Below are 21,475 nucleotides of genomic sequence, written 5' to 3'. Positions count from 1 at the left end.
TATAGTAGCCTATTCACGTCCTAGTCGAGAGGCGTCCTGCAATTGACCTATGGCTAAGCCACGCCCCCTCCACTCACTCGGACAAACAGTAAACATTCGGTAACAGGCGCTATGGCAGCTGTCACAGTAGGAGACATTTCACAGAAGGCAATTGATGATTTTTGGAGACAGAAAGATTATATATCATCTCAAAGTCACTAAAAGGGCCTTAACTATGCATTGGAGGGTTATATTAATAATTTTATTGTTGAGAAGGTCGATGAAAAGCTTCAGCTCTAGACAAAGATTTACAGGTCACAGTGTAAATGTTATAGTCTGGTGCTATTTCGCTTCAAACGCTCGCTTTATACGCGCGTCCTATTCGCTTTGGACTCGCGAATGGATTCAAAATATTCAGGCGTCGAACTAGACGCGATACGCGCGAATTTGACGCTCTATTCGCGTTTAGTGTGAACGCAGCATAATGAACAGGCTGCGATGTCAAGATTGCAATGCTGGAATGTGTGTGTGTGTGTGTCAGAGAGAGAGAGGCGCGGGCGTGATCGAACAGTGGAAACATAAAAACATACTCCATTTTGTTCAGCTAGAAGCTAGGCTAACGTTAGCCTAACGCTACGTTAGAGATGTTAAAGATAACGTTCAAATACGTTGTTGACTTACCTTAGAACAGATGTGGACATCCTTGTTTAATTTATCCACGTTTAGTTGGTGTTGTTGTCTAAGTAACCGCATAACTTAATCCAGAGCAGACACTTATCTCGGTTGAAATGTGGCTTGGGAAAGGGTAAAAAATACACACCGTAAGCCAGCCTCTCAGGATACCTAGTGTTGGAGTTGCATGTACCCCATGCACACCGTTTGACCATTTTAAACTTAAAATGACAAGAAAAAACATATAAAAACGAATGAAAACTGACTAACTGCAATGCATTTCAATGGACGTGGAAGCAAAGAATGTCCGAGTGTATTGGGTTAGCTATGCGCACTGTGATTGGCTCATCGCGTTTGGGGGCGTGGCTTAGCCATAGGTCAATTGCGCGAGGAACCTGATTGGTTTAGGCGCGAAACAGGCGCCCTCTAATTCGCTCGCGCTTCCTGTCATTCAAGCTCAGGTTTTGACAGCTCGAAGATAGCGTTATCTTAAAGCTAAACGCCTACCACAACGACAGATGGATAAAATGGTAAGATGATACTAAAAACCACACAATCAGGGAAAATAAATTGAATAAAAATCTAGTTATATTAATGTGTCATATCAAATAGCCTAGCCTTAGAGTCATCACCTTCACCCTCATCTTCTCTTATTGTCAATTATTTTACATATTGAATTACGATGTACAGTAGGATCCAAGCTAAAAAAATTGGAATCTTCAGAATCATTTCAGACAGTCTTCTTAATGTCAAAACAGCCATTATGCATCAACAAAAGTGCCATGATGGTTTGATTGTTGATTTTCCAAACAGATTCTATGTATTTCAGACGCGTCACATCCATAACAGGGTTTTTGTCACATCCATAATGTTGGTTTTTCCTCATAATACACTTCATAAAAATATATATATATTTTAAACATTTATATTTTTATGTTCAGCTAAGACCCCTTCATCATGTGGATAGCAATATTTATACATTGGACTTAAAAGTTCACAGACTTTAAAGGAAATCGAACAGTATACCAAAAACTCTAGTCACATCCATAATGCATATTTTCCTTTTTTTGGGGGTGCTTAAATATATTTTAGAAAAACATATTTTGCCTGTCAATTCCCCAGATTGGGTGCTCTGAGAATATGCATTTCCAATTTAAATATTGTAAAAAGGTTTTTTTTTTTTTTTTTTTTGAGACATTTCACCTGTCATTATGAGTTCAAATGTCACATTCATAACGCTGGAATTGCCCGACACAACACTTAATGTTTTATTTTAATTAAGCAACATACAAATATTTATAATTAAATTCATGTTGTTGTTATTTATTAAAATACATAATATCAGTGTCATATGCATACATCAGTTAAAATTCAAGTCGTATCATAACTGGTAAAACCTTAAAGTCAAAGAAAGAAAACATCTGTATTTTATACTTTCTTTTAGACCATATATACAATATCACTCAATAGTACTATACTATGGTAATGTTGCGACATTACCTTCTTTACATTCTCTCATAAAATAACCTTTTGATCATAGTAAAATCTATATACGGTAGCCTAATATCATTCCCAACAAAAGTATTGTTTAGCTCAAAGCGTGTTGAAGATTAGTGGACAGGCAGTCGATTCATTAAATAAGCTATTTCCTCACAAAAACGGTTCTGTGAAGCCTCTTCTTCTCCTTCTCCATTGATATCCATTTAAAAAACAGACTAGCAACAGTTAACGGTTGAGATGCTAGCGGACTTTTCCCGAAAACACTAAATCATTTCTATAAAGTAAATATTCAACGGAAGCGTGTTATTTATATGTCAGAAGCATTTGTATGTACTATTTGTGTAAGTTTGGGGACTAAACTTACCTGAAAGTAGTGAAAACAACAGTGAGAGACGGAGTTATTGTTTGTGTCAGTTAAGCTGTTGTCCCGTTTCCATGGCAACGGCCTCCGCTCCAGTTCAAATGCATCTAGAATGTTCAGCGCGCGCGCCCATTAAAACACTTAAAAGTCACGCAGCATTTACAAAAATAGAATTGATGGAGGGAATTCAAATCATCCCGCACTTCAAATCATCAAATCATGCACTTCAAATCATCCCGCACTGTTCCCCAACCAGCTGCTGACTCAAATGTCTCTATTTGCACATGTACAGTATTTGTGAATTTCTTCTATCTTTTAGTTTGTATAGGGTAAATATTTATGTGAAGCATTTGTATAGTTTGTATTTATTATCCTTACTCTTTTAGTTTGTATAGGGTAAATACCTATATATATATATATATATATATTATACTTATAGTTAAATCTGTCAGTAGGTTAGTTGTGTATAGGTTTACAGTGTTTTTTACTTCATTGTTGTATGTCTGTATTTATGTAGCACCGTGGTCCTGCGAGGCACGACATTTCGTTCCACTGTATGTCCCCACATGTAGCGGAATGACAATAAAGCTCAACTTGACTTGAATTATTTGATAATCAGATCAAATATATTGAAAACTTTGGTTTGTTCCATTTGTTCCTATTTTAATAAAACCTGTTTAATTATAACCTCAGTGAGCGGAGTACATGGTGTTCCACTCTTAATGACATAGTTTCTTTATTTGTATTATTTTGTCCAGATTTTAATTGTATTTTATAACTCTCTGTACCCTTATAAGACATGATACAGATATATAACATGCAGCGTTTGGTCCATGATGTGCCGTTCAGTGACAGGGCAGTATGCGGTATAAATAAAAACAAACAAACAATCAGAAATAGAAATTAATTAGAACTTTAGAAAACAAAACCTAATCAAAATAAAAGTCAATGATCATGACACAAACAAATTTTAATCCTCATTCAGTGTTTTCACCATCCATGGATTCTGCCACCTCAATTAGGTCCGGGAATTCTGCGGGCTCAACTGGATCCACGATCTGAACTTGCTCCAGGTGTTGTAGTCTCAGCACATGATGATTAACGTGCTGGACTTTTAATGTAATCTGAAGCTGCTGTACCAAGTCATTAATATTGCCAGAGTAAAAATGACTTAGTACAGTGAAGTCTTCCAACTCACTGTCCAAAAGGATGAGCATGCCGTCATCTTCTGACACTCCAATAATCGTCAACACTGCCTCGAGGGTCTGGCGCTCAAAACAAATCCACACTTGGGGTACACATAAAGGCACAGTCATACAAAAAATATTGTCATATACAGGCCCGGATTAAGAGGACTTTGGGCCCTGGGGCTATAGCAACACCAAGGGCCCCCTTTCATCTGATTGCCACAGTCTTCTACCGCAATACATTTTTTAAAATTGTTTTTAATCAATGTTTTTCTTTATCATTATTTATTATTATTATTTTTGCACACTAAATAGTCCAGGCTATTTAACACATTAACCCTCTACTGCACAGATTTTGATGGAACATCATGATAAAAATTACTCTACATAATTTCTTGGTTCATTTTGGGAACATTTTATTGATAAAACATTTTTACCCCCTCCCCTTCCATAAGTGCATTTATGGCTATTTCTCTCATTTTTATCTAAAGGGACAAAGTAAGCATTAATAAAACATTTGCTTTCTAAAGCCCTATTCAGATGGTAATTGTTTCTCATGTGGATATCTGTAAAAAATGATTAATACATTTACACTGCATTTACAATTACATAAATGCTATGATTGTTATTTTATTTAATATTTAAATATAAAATGATTTCTAATTTTTAATTAAAGGGTACTTTAATTATGAAACTAAAACGAACAGTAGTTGGTGGCAAGTCACTTGTTGAGTCCCAATTCGCATACTATCCGTCCTAAATAGTATGCAAAACTAGAATTAGTACGTCCCAAATTGTAGTATGTTGAAATGAGTATTCCAAAGATACCCGGATGGTCTACTATTTCCAGTTAGAATTCGAAGTGCAGATCAATGCACTCTCTAACGGCTAATATTGCCCACAACCAGTGGTTAAATTGGGCCGGGGCTCTCCGGGGCTCAGCCCCGGCACATAAGCCTGCTCGTTTGCAGTCAGTTGCCTATAGGAAATTATGTCACATAAAATTTGATAAAAGTGATGCTTTTGAAAACATATTTCTGATTATAAATGAAAGATTTTGAAATGGCATGTCTATTTTGTCTCGGCGGAGCTGAGATGAGAACAATCGGAACACGGCCGTACTCTTGTTCAGCTGCTTAATCTCGTTGTCAGTCGACCATGATCGCGCACCGCTCGCGCATGCCATGCGCATCTAGGTAGGCTACTACTCAGAACTCCGACATGGATAAATGTACGCAGCAATAATGAATGTTCCTGGGAGATCCGTAGTTGCGCGGGATGTGGAAGCGCGCAAAAGTTCCAGAACCTTCTACTGCCTTAAAAAAAAAAAAAAAAAAAAAACCCGAGCTACTGACCGCCGCTGCAGCAACAGATCAGTTTTGTCAAGTTCAGCACAACGTTGGTTGTACAAAAAGTGCCCTGGCCTTGAATAACAAGGTAAGGAAAAAATGTTTGGCACATTGTATGGGTCACTATATCATAACAAGGTAATACAATGTGTAATCAAGCGTTTTATATTTAATATGAGGGAAATAGGCTACACATGCCGTGGACGTGACACAAAAAATCTTTAACTTTTAGGTGGCAAAATATTTTTTTGTAATTCTGTGAATTACACTGCAAACCAAAGTACTACCCACCGGATGAAGAAGGGTTGGCTCTCCACAGAACATAACATATTCATTTTATTTTATTTTTCATGTTCGCATTTATGAGGAAAAAAACATGTTACGGACGGGACCGCTCTGAATGTGGCACTAAAAGACTGTTTGAAACTTTCACTGAGACCTCAAACAGAAAGCACAAAGCCTTTCTTTAAAATTAATTTCGTTTTGTATTAATTGTATCTTAATTTTAATCAATGTTTCATTTCAAAAATAAGAAGTAAATATAGTATATAGACAATAGATAGCCTAATCACGACACGGACGCGCCGGCGAGTGAACTGGACTCTCGTCTCATAAATGAACCGAAACTCAGCGTATAAGGGAGCCTACTTGCCTGACAGACCTGATAAATATATCTATAGAAAGCTTGGAAGGTCTTCTTTTCAAAACGAAAGAAAACAGACCGCTGCTTGTGTAGCCTAATCCGTATGAAATGTGCATTTCTCTCTGGCGAGTTTACTACTGCGAAGATTGCATCGTCAACTTCATCTATGCAGGGCACTGACACAGAAAACACTTGTTTATTAATAAACAATTAAAATGTCTCCTTGCTATATTTTACATATTCATAATCATTACTTTTGATGGTTCTTTGTGACAGCTTTTAGGTGCTTTATTGGCAGCGCCACCCTTACTGTGCGTTCACACCGGACGCGAAAATGCGTCAAAATTCGCGCCTGCCGCGTCTAGTTATACGCTTGACCACTTTGTGTGCATTCGCGTGTCAAGAGCGAAATTGACGCGCGTAAAATCAAAAGTTTGAATCGAAATTTACGCGCGTCAGAGGCGAAAGTTTCGAAACCTGTTGGCGGCCATCTTTTTTTAGATGTTTATCGAGCATTAGCATTAGCATTAATCGAGAGAGTCACCGCTCGTATATGCTCTGGAGAGCAGAAACAGCAGCGTAGTGGACATCGTCGCTGTTCTCGGGTCCACCAAACCCTCCGGAGGGTTTCAGGGGTTTCACAATTTGCTCCAGGAGGTAGGTTTGGTGGACCTAACGGTGAGGACGCTGACGAGGAAAGCGTAGGCCGTATAAGCCTCGGCCTCGAGTGGTGGTCGCTGCCTGACGAGCCCGCGCTGTACAGCCCGGCGCGAGGTTCACCCTCGCCCGCACCTAATCTGTGATTTATTTTTGTTTTGATAATAAATGGAGCTGCAGCCTTCAAAAATGAAACCTGTCCTGTGATTTTTTTTTATACACTAAATTGTGTTTGTTGTCTTTACATTAGATTAATAATGTTTCATATAATCTAGAATAGATATGGAATAAATAGCATTCAATACAAAATGAGTATCTCTCATATACTGAAATCGAGTTTTATGTTTTTATTTGCTTTATTGTGCATTTTTAGTCATATTACAAAATAATTTATTGAGGCCAAACATAAAATAACATTATAAACTGTCACTTCACCACGTGACAGCAGCATGCAAGCAGGCTCCTGATTGGTTAACGCGGCGCGAATTGACGCAGAAGTTCAGATTTTTCAACTCGGGCGGCAGACGCGAATTCGCGTCAAACGCGTGAATGCACAAATAGCACTAATAAAATCATTCGCGCATAACGCGCTTAACGCGCCAGACGCTCAATTCGCGTCATTCGCGCGAACTTGACGCGCGAATGAGGCGAATTCGCATCTACCGCGCCGCGCTAAACGCCTCATTCGCGCCGCAGGAATTTTTTACGCGCGTAACGCGTCTTTGCATTGACTTAACATTGAAATGACTCGCGCCTGACGCGCTAAACGCGTCCGGTGTGAACGCACCATTAGGCTACATGAACGCGTCACCACCGCATCAGCACCGAAAACAGGACATTTTTTTCAATCCCTGTTTTGGCAGGGGGAAAACTGATCAGAAAATGTAACGAAACGTTGTAGAAATGTAGTGGAGTAGAAAGTATAATAATTGCTGCAAAATGTAACGAAGTAAAAGTCAAACGTATGCACTATTGATTCTACTTAAGTAAAGCCTACAGAAACGAAGTATTTGTACTTCGTTACATTCCACCACTGCTGATTAACAGTAATGTAAATGCTAAATGTCCTAATACCTGTTGATACTACAACAATGCAAATATGCTCTTAACCTTGCAGTTTTTCACATATCATGTAAGACTCAATTTCTCCATTTCTTTGCACAAAACTCTCCAGAAAATACCATTTAATAGTTTATTTTTCAAAAAAAAATCCCGGGGGGGCATACCCCCGGACCCCCCTAGGGAGAGCCCCCCCCACATAATAAATCCCAATTTAACCCCTGCCCACAACCCATTGCGTGCGGGAAGGAGGAGCTTTGTGGTGATGGTGGTGATGCGCATGGCAGCCGGTGTGGTGAACAATCGAGTCCGATTGAAGAGATGAGTCCGAGCTGCGTCAATAGCAGAGGAGAAAGTTAAAAATACGACTGTATTTTTTACACACCGTTTGCAGCAGCGGAGATGCGCCCTCAGTTTTTAAGTGTAAGAATTAAAATGTTTAACCCTAACTAAAGTTATATTTTATTGTATCGTAATATTAATGGGTTTATGTTGTGCCCAAAAAGTACCGTGTTTATCTTGTTGGGTAAATAAAAAGGCTCTAGTACAGTGTCATGCAAGTGTCTTTTTTTATGTAACGTTATTTTTTTTTATGTTTCTGTCTTAGATTTATACGTTGCATGACGTCATCGAAGTATGTCCCAGAACGTGCATACTCTTTTGCTACACACTCAAAAGTATGTACTTTTTCGTCACAAAAAAAGTATATACTTTTAGGTCGTAGTATAAGTAGGCGAATTGGGACTCAGCCACTGTCTTAATAAGCGAGTCATTCATTCAACCGATTTGTTCAAACGGCTGTTTGATTCAACGACGAAGCAAACGAGGAGTCAATGAATCATTAAATGAACCCATTCGTTCAAAACGCGGATTATTCAGTAACGAATCACCACTATCAGTTTCAGAGATTGTTTCTGCTGTGGTTTCATTTTGGAATTTCCATCAGCGAAATGACGATAAACCAAAACGTAACTCTCAATGTTAACTTATTGGTCAACTCATTTATTGTTGCATAACATATCACATTAGCAATTGTGCTGATATTTGGGGAAAACTGCGCTTTTACTTGTGTGATATATTTATTTTATATTATGTAATATTACAATAAGACAAAAACTCATCGGGGCAAAAAATGCCCATGTACCTTGGATATATTGGACCTTGATGTTCGTCAAAAAACAGTAATTCGGCCAGGGATTTTTACGCGGGTGGGTGGTGGGAGAAAAAACACTGACATTCTGGATTCAGACTGCAATAAAATCACCGACTATATAGCCCCTATAAATACTGAAAATACCTTACGACTCCACGAGAAACAATTACCATCCAAATAGTGCTTAACTCATTAACTTACTTCAGCTGCTTGCCTACCTTCTTCGACATATAAAACACGCGGATCGGTGACGACGCAGGAGGGTGAAGCTAACTGTGGGCTGCTGCCACTGCACTCGGGGTCTTCCACGGGCACGGATGAAAGTGAACCCAAGTAGTTAGTTAGTTTAGGAATTTTTGCATCCCTTTTCTGCCTTTCGAGAGTGTTTTTCCTTTTTTGTGCACCACTATCACTTTTTTTCATCATTTTTGAACTCCTGCGAGCGATTTATTCCCATGTTCTACATGAAAGCATAACGAAAAGACCCAACGTCATAGCGCAAATTGTAGAGTTAACTTGATTGGGCGGTGAATTATATCAGTCAAGCACATTTTCCAATAACTTCTTGTTATTTTATTATACACAAATCAACCACCTATGACTTGACAATCTCATTTCCTCCAGCCTATCACGGGCCCCCTAATCCCGCGGGCCCTGGGGCTTCAGCCCCACCTAGCCCTTATGTTAATCCGGCCCTGGTCATACACTGTATATAATATACAATTAATGTAAATATTTAGAAGAAATATAACATTTATGCTGATTTTACTGGTATCAACATTGGGATTGTAACTATCGATGTAAGATTGTTTTTTTTTTCTCCTCTTTGACTTAATTTAGTTCACCCTTGGGCTGGGTATCAATATATATGTTCCCGATTCGATTACGATTACGAAGATCTCAATGCTTGCAGTTGAATTATTTGTTCTTATTTTTTATTAACGATTGTTTACTTGTCTTTCATAATCTTTGAAATGTATATTTGTTTACCTTGACAGTTGTGTAGTTGGAGGAGTCAAATTTTTCCTTTTCCATTCGGCCGAATATTGGCTCTTAGGTGGGTGACCTCCACCTTATCGCCAACATACAGCTCCACCAACGCCTCGTCTCTCCATAATGAGATGTCGTAGAGTTTACTGGTAGTAGTTCCACATCTCAGACAAAGGTCCAGGATGGGAAACTGGGTCATCCTGGCCACTTGCACCTGGAAAATAAGAGCCCAGTGTCACAGATGAGTGTTTCTCAGTCCTGGTCCAGGTATCCCCAACACTGAATATTTGCTATGTATTCCCAATCAAGGTTAAGAGTGTTAGGGTACTCTAGGACTGTGATTGAGAAACACAAGTATAATAGCTTACATTTACCTAGGTTAAGTATACCAGGATAATGTACTAGATATTCAATTATGCTTTTAAATTAACTTACTATCTCAATATTTCCCCGCAGACTCAGGTACCCAGGGCTTGAGAAGATGTTCTGTTCTTCCCCAGTTACACATGGGGAAGGAGGACAGAGGACCTCCTTAGCAGCTCTCTCTGCCTCCTCAGTTATGGCCAGTGGTGAGGTTTTGAATTTCCTGATTAAGCGGTTTATAAAAATACATGTCCGGCCATATTTCTTTGAGAAGGTGAAATTTTTAACAACATACGACCCACCCTCTTCAAACTCTGGGTCACTTCCGTTTCTTATTGTGATGTGACATGTCTGTCCATCTGTTAGGACTGATTGTGTGGTAACCCTGTATGCTCCAACATCAATTGCATTGTTGTTGGAGACAAAAGTTAAAGCCTTTTGGCTCCTGTGGTTACCCACACACTTCAGTTTGAGTGCTGCTTGCCGACTTGGGGTTTCCATCCTAAGAATAATAGAAAAAAAAGGGGTATGGTTATAAGTTTTATAATGTTTACAATTACTTTCTAAAACATGAAAATATTATGACAGAAATGATTTGTATATATACTTATAACATTATTACTATTGATATATTTTTCTTTCTATATTTCTATTACTGTACTTTATTGCATAATATTTTTTCGTTTTCTTTATATTGTGTTATTTCATTTTTGCGTAATTATCTTTTTTTTTACTTCATATTTCACAGGAATGTATTTATTCATTCATGTTGTTTTATTTATAGTTTAGTTCAGTTGTAGTTTAGATCTATTTATTGAAAGTCATTGATAAAATTTCTTATGAAGTAAAGTTTTACCTCAGAAAATGAACTCAATCTTAGCCATAACCCTATAGACGGCCCCTTTTCCAATCCCTGACAGATTTTTTTGTTTAATAAATATTTACGTCACAAGAAATGTTAAACAACAACTTCCAATTAATAAATTAATTGCTTAAATACATTTCTTGTGAAGTAAAAAATTACCTCAGAAAATTACATTTCCTGCCAGGAAGTGGAAAAAGAGCAGCCTCTGACAGGATTCATTTTTTTAACTTCATACGCTGACAGGATTTCTCTCTTTTTTTACTTTATATTTCACAGGAATTTATTTATTTATTCATGTAGTTGATTTATATATTGAAAGTCATTGATAAAATTTCTAATGAAGTAAAGATTTACCTCAGAAAATACCTTGCTGGGCATCGCCAGATAGAAACAGGGAAGTAACAGGAGAAAGATTAGCATAGCTGCTAGTTTTTTGCTCTGTATGGTGCCACTGAGTCTCTCCACCAGTCCGTTGGTCTGAGGGTTGGTACGGGGCACACAGACTTCTCTTAATTCCAAGCACTTTGCAGACCTTAGTGTTGATCTACAGGGGTTATGTGAAAATAATATTTTGTTATATTTTTTGAGTAATATTTTAAAACAGGGAAGAACATGCAGTACATAAAAGCATTTGTGTAGTTGAAAATAAAAATTCTTACAGTGTTGACAAACTCTCTGCCCTGATCAGTAAGAATCCGCTCTGCAGAAAATCTCTGCAGCCGACTTTGATGTCAGAGGATACACCTGTGCACATTTGGTGCAATAATCAATAATAATGCAGATATACTGATTTTGCTGGTCAGTCTTTACCAACTTTCCAATTAGGTCCATTCCAACCAGTTCAAATGGACACTTGGTCTGTAAACACTAACAGACAGAAACAAAAAACAATTCACATTTTTTTTGTATAACCGTAACCATAAGGGAGGGAATAATCAATAATGAATGTAACTATTCAATATAGTTTATCATCTCAACAATATAGTGTAGCAGCAAACAAATACAGATATAAACTTGATATCACTAAAATGACACAGAAAGCTGCACTTACAGACGCTCACATCCACACATGTAAACACAACACTGACGTCTTCACTTCCAGGTCAAGAAGCTGTCAATCAAAAACTCAGTAGCCAATGAAAACACACACTGCTACTAGCCCCGCCCCCACGAGATAAATGTGTCAGAACGGCGAACGAAAACTCAGGGAGCGTAAACGAAAACTTCAGAAGTGTAAATGAAAACTCTGGAAGCGCATTTGTAAGTTCAGATCAGCGATAGAAAGATAAGAAAACAGTTAGCAAAACATGCAGTGTATTTAAAACGAAGTAAAACAAAATTGAAACTTTTTCAGTTTCAAAGATATGTTATTCAGTTTCAATTTATATTTTCATTAGTTTCTTGAAAAGTTACGTTCATTATTATTGGCACAAAAGTAATTCCATACTCACCCTATAGTTTGATAACGACGCCCACACACGCACGTCATATGGTAGATCCTTTAGTTGATAAATCAGCAACAGCTGGTGCACCAACCTGGCTATTATGACACGATACCACACCGATGGAAGCCCTGAAGGCACGCCACCCTAAAACACATTGCAAGTTAAAATCCAACCAACCAAACCAAAACCAGCCAACCGTTCAAACTACCTGAACATTAGCAGCACACCACAAACACGCACAGCCTTGATGGCCCAACGTCACAATAAACAAGTAAAAAATCGTATAACATCACTGAATACTAAGATCATAACAGCTAGCTACACATTTAAAACACATACCTCTGCTGTCAACGACAGGAAGGGGCGGGCTTTTGATCATGACGCATCCCAACAGGCTTATACTGTAGCAGAGCAATAGCTCATTTACTGTTTGTGATGATTTACACATATCACATACATCACTACATTCACGTTTTGAGTGAAAAAAGAATAAGCCTACCATGCAAAAAATTTGGCCATCCCAATAAGCTTAAACAAAGCAGTTGCCTACACTTAGAGGTGGGCGATATGACCAAAATCTTATATCGAGATACGAGTAATTTTATTTCATAAACAAGAAATACTACATAAAAGTAATCAAATGTATACAAAACAATGCATAGTCTTTACTGTGTAAATTAAACAGGCTTTGACCAAGTGAGTAGGGAGAGAATCTAACTGACGGGTGGAAGATTTAGATTGCCAAACAAAACCTGATATTTCATCAACATTCGGAAGTTCAAAACTATAAAATAAGGAAAGAAGAGAATCATGGGAAGACAGATGCAACAGATCACATGCTATATTATTTTGATGAGATAATTGTTGATGGATGTTGTCAATTTTGGTATTAAAAAAGGTCATAAATTGTTACATAAATCACTAGAATATAGGCGAGAAGGAAGGCCGTGAGATATTATTTACTATATTAAACAAAGTTCTTGTGTTCCCTTAATCTGTCCTGATTATAGTAGAATAGTAATCAGTTTTAGCTGTTTAGAGAGCATTCTTGTAATAGAGCATGTGATCTGTATACAGTATCTTTATGAACAGTAAGTCCAGTGAATGTGGAATGTGGCCTTCACAGTGAGTTGGAAAATCCACAGATTGTTGTATTCAATCAAGGAATAATATAAAATCCCTGATTGAGAGTGTTATTGATATTGCCCATGTGTATATTAAAACCACTCAATATAATAACACTGTGAGAAAGTACAAATACAGAGAAATCATTAAAAAACTTTTTTTTATTTATTTCTGGGTGGATGATAAACAGTGGCTTCAACAATAGGAACAGGCCCATTCATTTGTAGAACATATCAGCGCCACACGACATTTCATTCTATCGAACTACACGCAAGTGCAGAATTACTACTCGCACAGGTCAGTTTATTAGACGAATGAAACTTGTGAGGTAATTCAGCGCTGTTTCACTTGGTCTACACTATCACACTAAACTGAGTGTGTTGAAAGTTATAATGTTATTCTATGTGTTAGTTTGTCTGTATGAGACAAGCAGTAAGCTAGATCAACATTACAATAACATACAGATCATATTCTAACATTTCATCATGTTGAACTATATAACATTGATTAGTTTTATGTAAATTTGCTCACCTGTCTAATAAAGTACATGTAGGAGCGGCGTTGAGTCGAAGTTTGTCAAGGACGTGGAGCTCTCGGCATCTCGAAAACGCCGCGCTGATATTGATCCTAGTTTTAGACTCTGTCCTTTTCCCCCAAAGTCTGCTTGCCATGGTCCATAATGTTTGAACGAAACAACAACAGCGTGCAGATAGACATTAAGAACTACGCAGTTGACCAAGTCTGTCACCATGGTTACTATGGCAGTATGAGCGGAAACCCGGGACGGCCAAACATTTAAAATTGGAATATCTCTGAAATTTAACATCTTTGGGAACTTTTGGGATATAGTAAGTACACAACTGCAGGAAATATATCACACTGTTCAAGTGATTTTTGGATATTTTATTACAAAATTCGTACATATTGTACCTTTAACGTCCCGAATGTCCTCTGTAACGTTGCTATGTGACCATAGAATAACATAACGTATTAAAGAAATTTTTTTAAATAGTCCAAGTGACTACAGGGGCTCAACCATAAGTTTATCAAGTGACGAGAATACTTTTTGTGGGCAAGAAACAAGACATACCAACTGGACATCCCAACTGTCAGTTTCTCTGAGGTAAAGGTCTTTTTACGTAACCATTTTATTTAAATTAATTAATTAAAAACACATTTCTACAACAAAACAAAATTACATAAAATATGTAGACATATATTATAAAGACAGTTGGCTATGAGCGGTTTTCTGTGTGAGCGGAGTGCGTACACAGGAGGATTGCAGGAGTTTAAAGTCAAAATTAAATATGTGTTCTGAGTTTGTCACACCACAGAAACATGTGTTATTAGCCACCCAGCCAAATTTGAATGATAAAAAAGCCGGCAAGTACATAAAATAAGCTATCAAAATCTTGAAAAAATGAGCAGTAGTCTCTGCTCTCAAACGCTGGGGGCGTGTCCGCTGGCTGCGCTGAAACCACGCCCACTCGCGGGAAAGCTGCCGTCGCCACACTCAACTGTCACCGCTACAGCCGGAATGGATGCTCCTAGGTTTTACAAAGCCATGTTCGTTACCTACTATAATTATAACATAAGCACACAAGGCAACTTACACTCACTGGTGGGCTCGCACTGCCGACGATGGCACCAGTTGTCGGCGCGACGGGAGGATGAAGGCCGAGGCGGGAGATAGTCGGTTCGGCCCCATTCACCAGTAACAGCGGATTATCTGTGAATCCCAGTTGTCTCCGACGAAAGTTTATAAAACTATCCCGTGTAAAATGATCACTACAGAGGCGGATTTTGGCGGTGATCCTCAGCACTCCATCAAGGTGGCTCTTCACAAAATTAATCCACCTCTTCTTGATGTGATGGTTTTTCGGAAATTTAAGTAAGGACACCGATCTGTTTTGTCCATGATCGCATCCAGGTAGTACGCATTTCCGTGACGAAGGCATAGCTAGCTAGCAAACTGTAGGCTGTAGTAACTAACAGTACTGACAGTAACTCGCGATCGGCAAACTGATGTGAATGAATGTGCTATATTGTTAGGGGAGGGGCAGCATCAGGGGCTCCAGTGCGTCATCAAGTAGGGGCGTGTCCAGGAGCTCAGGGGCTCCAGTGCGTCATCGAGCCCCCGTTTTAGCCCCGCCCAAAAAATCCGGAACACAGCAATGGTGAAAACGGTCTAACTCGATAATTCAGTACTTCACAGTTCACAGTCTTTGTAATATGTTTTAGTAATACATTTCTAACATTTATAATGTGTTTAGATTTTTTTTTTAGAATTGCCTTTACAGGGATAGCTATAAATCCCATATAAATCCCATCAAGCTCATGAACAGTTTTGCAGTGGCTGGATACAAGACCTCCTCATTCACAGGCCGTACTGCCACAAGATGGGGTACCTTGTTAAATACAACTGTGCCTTTTTGTCATCAGTTAATGTTGACACATGTAAAAATGAGGGTATTTGGTAGTTTATTTCAAAAGATTGATGTATCTTTGCCCATCCCAGTTTATGTGTACTTAAAGGGTCTTTGTGGATGCAATCTGTACAGAAACAGATAAAAGTCACTTAATGTATTTATTAAGCAGTTATATAAAAACTTCACAAACATTTTAAAAAGGCATGTAAAAAGATGTACAGAATATCAAAGCAAATTGTTCATTAAAAAACAAAATAAATATAATTTTTCCTCCTGATTGCAGCAACCCACACTATCCGGCGTCTTCTCGTCAGCTCCTCAACTTGCTTCCCTTGTTGTTTTTTCCAGGAAGGAAAGCTGAAAAAAAAACGTATTCCATTGTTCAGTTTCCCCCCTGGACGATCGTGTGACCTGCTGTGGCAGTTCTTGATCGAGCAGCACTTGACCAACCAGATCAACGTTTATTAAAATCTCAACAGAAAATCCAAACACAGCCTCCAACACACAGCGGAGTAGAGCGGGATCCTGTAAATATGGCGGCAGACCCATAATGCAATACGGCGTGACGTCACCTTCACATTCCCTATACCCCACAGATATTTTTATATAGCATGTTAAAGTTGTCACTTTTTGAGGGTTAGCAAATACGCACTGTTTTGTGTCTGTTCCTTTAAATGCAAATGACATGATCCTCACGGCACAGAGGGCGGAGCTTCAACAGCTTGCACCCACAGACATAGAGACAGAGCGCAACGCGTCATAATCTGAAGACCACGCCCACCCAGGGGGAAAACAAACCAACCGTCCCCATTGACTTTGCATTGCGAGAGGCTGCCTCCTTGTCATTTCTTGCTTCTAACAAAAGACAGAAAAATGCCTAAAAGCTGCTATGTGACAAGGTGTACAGAAAACAAGCTAAGAAACCCAGAAATAAGTTTTCATAAGCTGTCGACCCCAAAAAACGAGCGTTTGAGGACATAAAAGTGGATACAGGCTGGAACGAATGGGTAAATTGTGGGATCCTGACACTCAGTATGCACTAAAAATACACTACATCTGCAGTAAGTTAAACATTTGGTCACTGGTGAGTCAAATATCCAAATGTCAGTTTTATATATTATATTTCTGTAAGATAAACTATCCTGTGTCGCCGATTACGGTCTCCTCCTGCGGGCGTACGTTAGTTCTCAATGAGACACGTGACGCTCTGTCTCAACTGCCTGTATCCACTTTTATGTCCTAAACACTCGTTTTTTGGGGTCGAGAGCTATAAAAACTTATTTCTGGGTTTTTTAGCTTGTTTTCTGTACACCTTGTCACATAGCAGCTTTTAGGCATTTTTCTGTCTTTTGTTAGAAGCAAGAAATGACAAGGAGGCAGCCTCTCGCAATGCAAAGTCAATGGGGACGGTTGGTTTGTTTTCCCCCTGGGTGTGGGCGTGGCCTAAATGCGCTCTGTCTCTGCACTGAAAATTTCAAGAAGAAGTGACAACATAGAATGCAACAGTACATTTCTGAATGGTTAGTTGATGAATTTATGTTGCTGATGTGTAGTTATCTTTAAGTCATTGATTAGCATATTCTATCTTGATAATCTATAAATTGTGTTCAGGGGCGAGGTTTATTTTTCTGTCATTGCTTTAATGCCTTAAAGGGATAGTTCGCCCAAAAATGATATTTAAGCCATGATTTACTCACCCTCAAGCCGTTCGAGATGCATATGTCAATCTTTTTTCAGACGAACACATTTTCAGTTATTTTAGAAAATGTCTTGGATCTTTCAGTGGTTATAATGTGAAGCAATGGGGTCCAGCTGCTCCAAGTCGCAAATTGTGCATGCATCCTTCACAAAAATAATCCATCCGGCTCCAAGGGGATAAACGAAGGCCTTCTGAGGGTAATCCGTGCGGTTTTGTCGTAAAAATATACATATTTAAAACTTTATAAACGAAAATAACTGCCTTCCGGTGACGGTCGGCGCGCGTTCATGGAGATGCCATTTTACACAGAGTACACAGACTCTGTACATACGCCATTGAGATGTGAGAATGCCAAAGGTATTCTCAATAATCAGCCTTGCATGTGACAGCCTGAAGTTGAATACTCTGCACCTGCCAGAGTGGTTGGAGCCAGGAAAAGGCTGCATGAGGTTGGGGCGCAGTGGGAAGGCCTCATCAGCAACAAAAACATGTGGCTGCGGTCCTAGATGCTCAGCTCCCGGCAGCAGAGCATCCTGTGGCAGGCCAAGACTCCTGTCCAGTAGTGCCCGGCCGAAGGTGGAGTTGGCCAGGACACCGCCGTCACTCGTCCTTCCGTAGCTGCCCACATCCACTACCCGAAAGCAGTATTGGGCATGGACCACTGCCAGAAGCACAACTGAATAAGTCCCCTTGTAATTAAAATACATGGACCCTGAATTGTCAGGAGATGTAATCATCACATGTCCCTCATCAATGGATCCAAGGCAGTTGGGGCAAGCCCACCGCTGGTAAAACCCCTTTGCAATGCTCAGCCAATCCTCTGTGGTGGGCACTGGCATGTACTCCTCCACCATGGAGTCTCAAATGGCCCTGCAGCCCTCTCGGACAATGTTGGACACAGTGCTCACTCCCATGTGATAGCTGGCAGCAATAGTGCGATAGGAGTCCCCTGTGGACAAGAACCGCAGGCATATAGCCAGATGCTCAGCAGGAGATGTTGCATGGCGGTAATTAGTGCTAGCCATCATGATGACAGTCACTTTTGACAGCACACTGTCAAACTGCTCCTTGTCCAGCCTGAAGTTCCGCTGGAATCTCTTGTCATCAAGCCGCAGCTGCTGCACCAGCCGGTGATACTCTCTGAATTGATAACAGTCCTGGAGGGTGGCATGAACCCAAAATCTCAGAGTCCGACGTCTTCTCCGCAAATACAATACAGCAGCAGCACCAAACACAACAACTTCGCGATGATCCATAATGATCCAGTGATGCACATTTGAGGATGAGCACAACTTTTATTGGAAATATTTACGAGCGCTCGTTTTAAGCGGGAATGCAATTCATTCGCTCACGGTAACACCGATTTGACCAATTGCACAGATGCAAATAATAATAATAATAATAATAATAGCTCATTTTTATTTTTTTCCCGACCAAATGTGACCAAAACGGTTATAAAAATGCTGTCATTATACAAGGTTTCTAGTGTCAATGTATTGCTTGTTTTTTATAGGCCTCCGGACCAGCCTGCTCCGCCATGGCCGCCCGAAGGGTCCTCACCACCGTGGCCACCTGCTCAGCCTGCACCACCGTGGCCACCTGCTCAACCTGCACTGCCGTGGTCTCTTCCTCAGCCTGCTCCGCCACGGTCCACGATACCATCCTGGAGTCTCCTGTCTGTCCGGTCTCTGTTCTCCCTCCAGGTCACTGACTCCAGGATGCCCACCACAATGGAGTTATGTCACATTCACCATTCTGTCTTCGTCTTCACTACAGTTCCCAGAATCCTGTTTCCACACCTGAACTCACTCCCTTCATTACCCACCTGTTCATCGTCATCATTTGCATCACCTGTCTTGTGTTCATCTGTGTGTTAAGTTCCTGGTTTTCACAATTCAGTGGTCGGTCAATGTTTGTGTTGGCACTCTTCTGTCTGTAGTCAGGTCCGAATATTCAAGATTGTGTAACCCTGTAGGCATTTTTGAGGAAAAGTTGTTATACCACATTTTTAGAAAGTTCAATGTCTCCTGAATAAGGATCCACCGTATAACATTGAAATAAGGGTCCCATTTTCTTGTAATTGTTATTGAAACAATAGGTGCATTATTCACAGCCGAAACACTACAGGTGGATAGGGTAAAAATTTTAAGTTATAGATATCACCATAAAACCTTTCCAGTTTTTCACTTATATAGAGACAGACATTTTTTGTATTACAAGTTTTCTGAAATGTCATGTTTACATATGCAAATGAGGCATACCAGTATATATATATATATATAATTCGAGGGGCAGGCATACCAGTACGCGGTTCTCCCTTTCGGGCTAGCCCTGTCTCCTCGCGTCTTCACGAAGGTTGTCGAGGCAGCCCTTGTTCCTCTCGACGACTGGCTGATCCTAGCTCACTCTCGAGACAAGGTTTGCGAACACAGGGACCTAGTGCTCCGGCACCTAGCTTGTCTGGGCCTTCGGGTCAACTGGGAGAAGAGCAAACTCTGCTCCAGTGCAGAGGATCTCTTTTCTCGGTATGGAAATCGACTCGGTCGCCATGTGCGCGCAGCTTATGAGCGAGCGCGCGCAGTCACTGCTAACTTGCCTTCGTCAGTTCGAGGGCAAGAGTGCGGTTCCACTGAAACTATTTCAGAGGCTCCTGGGGCATATGGCATCCGCAGCCGCAGTAACGTCGCTCAGTTTGCTTCATATGAGACCGCTTCGCGATCAAGTCCCGAGGTGGGCATGGCAACACGGCACGCTCCGAGTCCCAGTGACTTCGACCTGCCGTCAGACCTTCACCCCGTGGACGAACCTCAGTTTTCTATGGGCTGGAGTGCCCATAGAACGAGTTTCCTGGCATGTTGTTATATCAACAGATGCCTCCACAATGGGCTGGGGCGCCATGTGCAATGGACATGCTGCCGCGGGCTCCTGGACAAGACCCCAGCGCCTTTGGCATGTCAATTACCTCGAGTTGCAGGCTGTACGTCTCGCCCTGCACCGCTTCTGTGCGTTGCTCAGGGGTCAGCACGTATTAGTCCGATCAGACAATACCGCCACAGTAGTGTACATCAACCGACAAGGTGGTCGCAACTCGCCCGCCACCTCCTCATATGGAGTCAGAAGCATCTGAGGTCGCTTCGAGCCATTTATATCCCGGGAGACCTGAACCGTGCAGCCGATCTGTCTCGGTTTCGGCCTCTCGCTGGAGAATGGAGACTCCATCCCCAGTCGGTTCAGCTGATTTGGAATCAGTTCGGGGACGCACAGGTAGATCTGTTTGCCTTCCACAACTCGTCCCACTGCAACCTGTTTTATTCTCTGACCGAGGGCACGCTCGGCATGGATGAACTGGCGCACAGCTGGCCGCGGGGCCTCTGCAAGTATGCGTTTCCCCCAGTGAGCCTTCTTGCGCAGACTTTGCGCAAGATCAGAGAGGACGAGGAGCAGGTAATTTGGGTTGCCCCGTATTGGCACAACCGCACCTGGTTCCAAGAACTAGTACTCCTCGCGACAGCACCTCCCTGGCCAATTCCTCTGAGAAAGAACCTGCTTTCTCAGGGACGGGGCACCCTATGGCACCCTCGTCCCGATCTTTGAAATCTCCATGTGTGGTTCCTGGACGGGACGAGGCAGGTTTGAGTACCCTACCACCAGCGGTGGTGGCTACCATCACTTCCGCTAGAGCATTGTCCACGAGACATGCCTATGCGTTGAAGTGGAACCTCTTCGTCAACTGGTGTTCTTCTAAACTTCAAGAACCCACGAAAGGCCCGATCAGTGTCGTGCTTTCCTTCCTGCAAGAAGGGTTGGAGCGAAGGCTGTCTCCCTCCACCCTGAAAGTGTATGGTGCCACCATTGCCACACATCATGATGCAGTTGATGGTAAGTCCATTGGAAAGCACGACCTGATCATCAGTTTCCTGAGAGGAGCGAGGAGACTGAATCCTCCTCGCCCTCCTCTCGTTCCCTCTTGGGACCTCTCAGTGGTTTTAACTGCTCTGC

The 21,475-nt window shown here is 40.7% G+C and overlaps 1 protein-coding gene across 1 annotated transcript in view; it reads left to right on the top strand.

The window, feature by feature from the left end:
* LOC311289216 (tripartite motif-containing protein 16-like) overlaps positions 1–21,475 on the top strand; it is a 696,468-nt gene that overhangs the window by 217,647 nt on the left and 457,346 nt on the right. The window lies entirely within an intron of this gene.

The sequence above is a fragment of the Rutilus rutilus genome, assembly GCF_951802725.1.
Source record: "Rutilus rutilus genome assembly, chromosome: 4".
In the NCBI taxonomy this organism is placed as follows: domain Eukaryota; kingdom Metazoa; phylum Chordata; class Actinopteri; order Cypriniformes; family Leuciscidae; genus Rutilus; species Rutilus rutilus.
The sequence above is the reverse complement of the archived record's forward strand: the minus strand, read 5'-3'. Positions and strand labels throughout refer to the sequence as shown.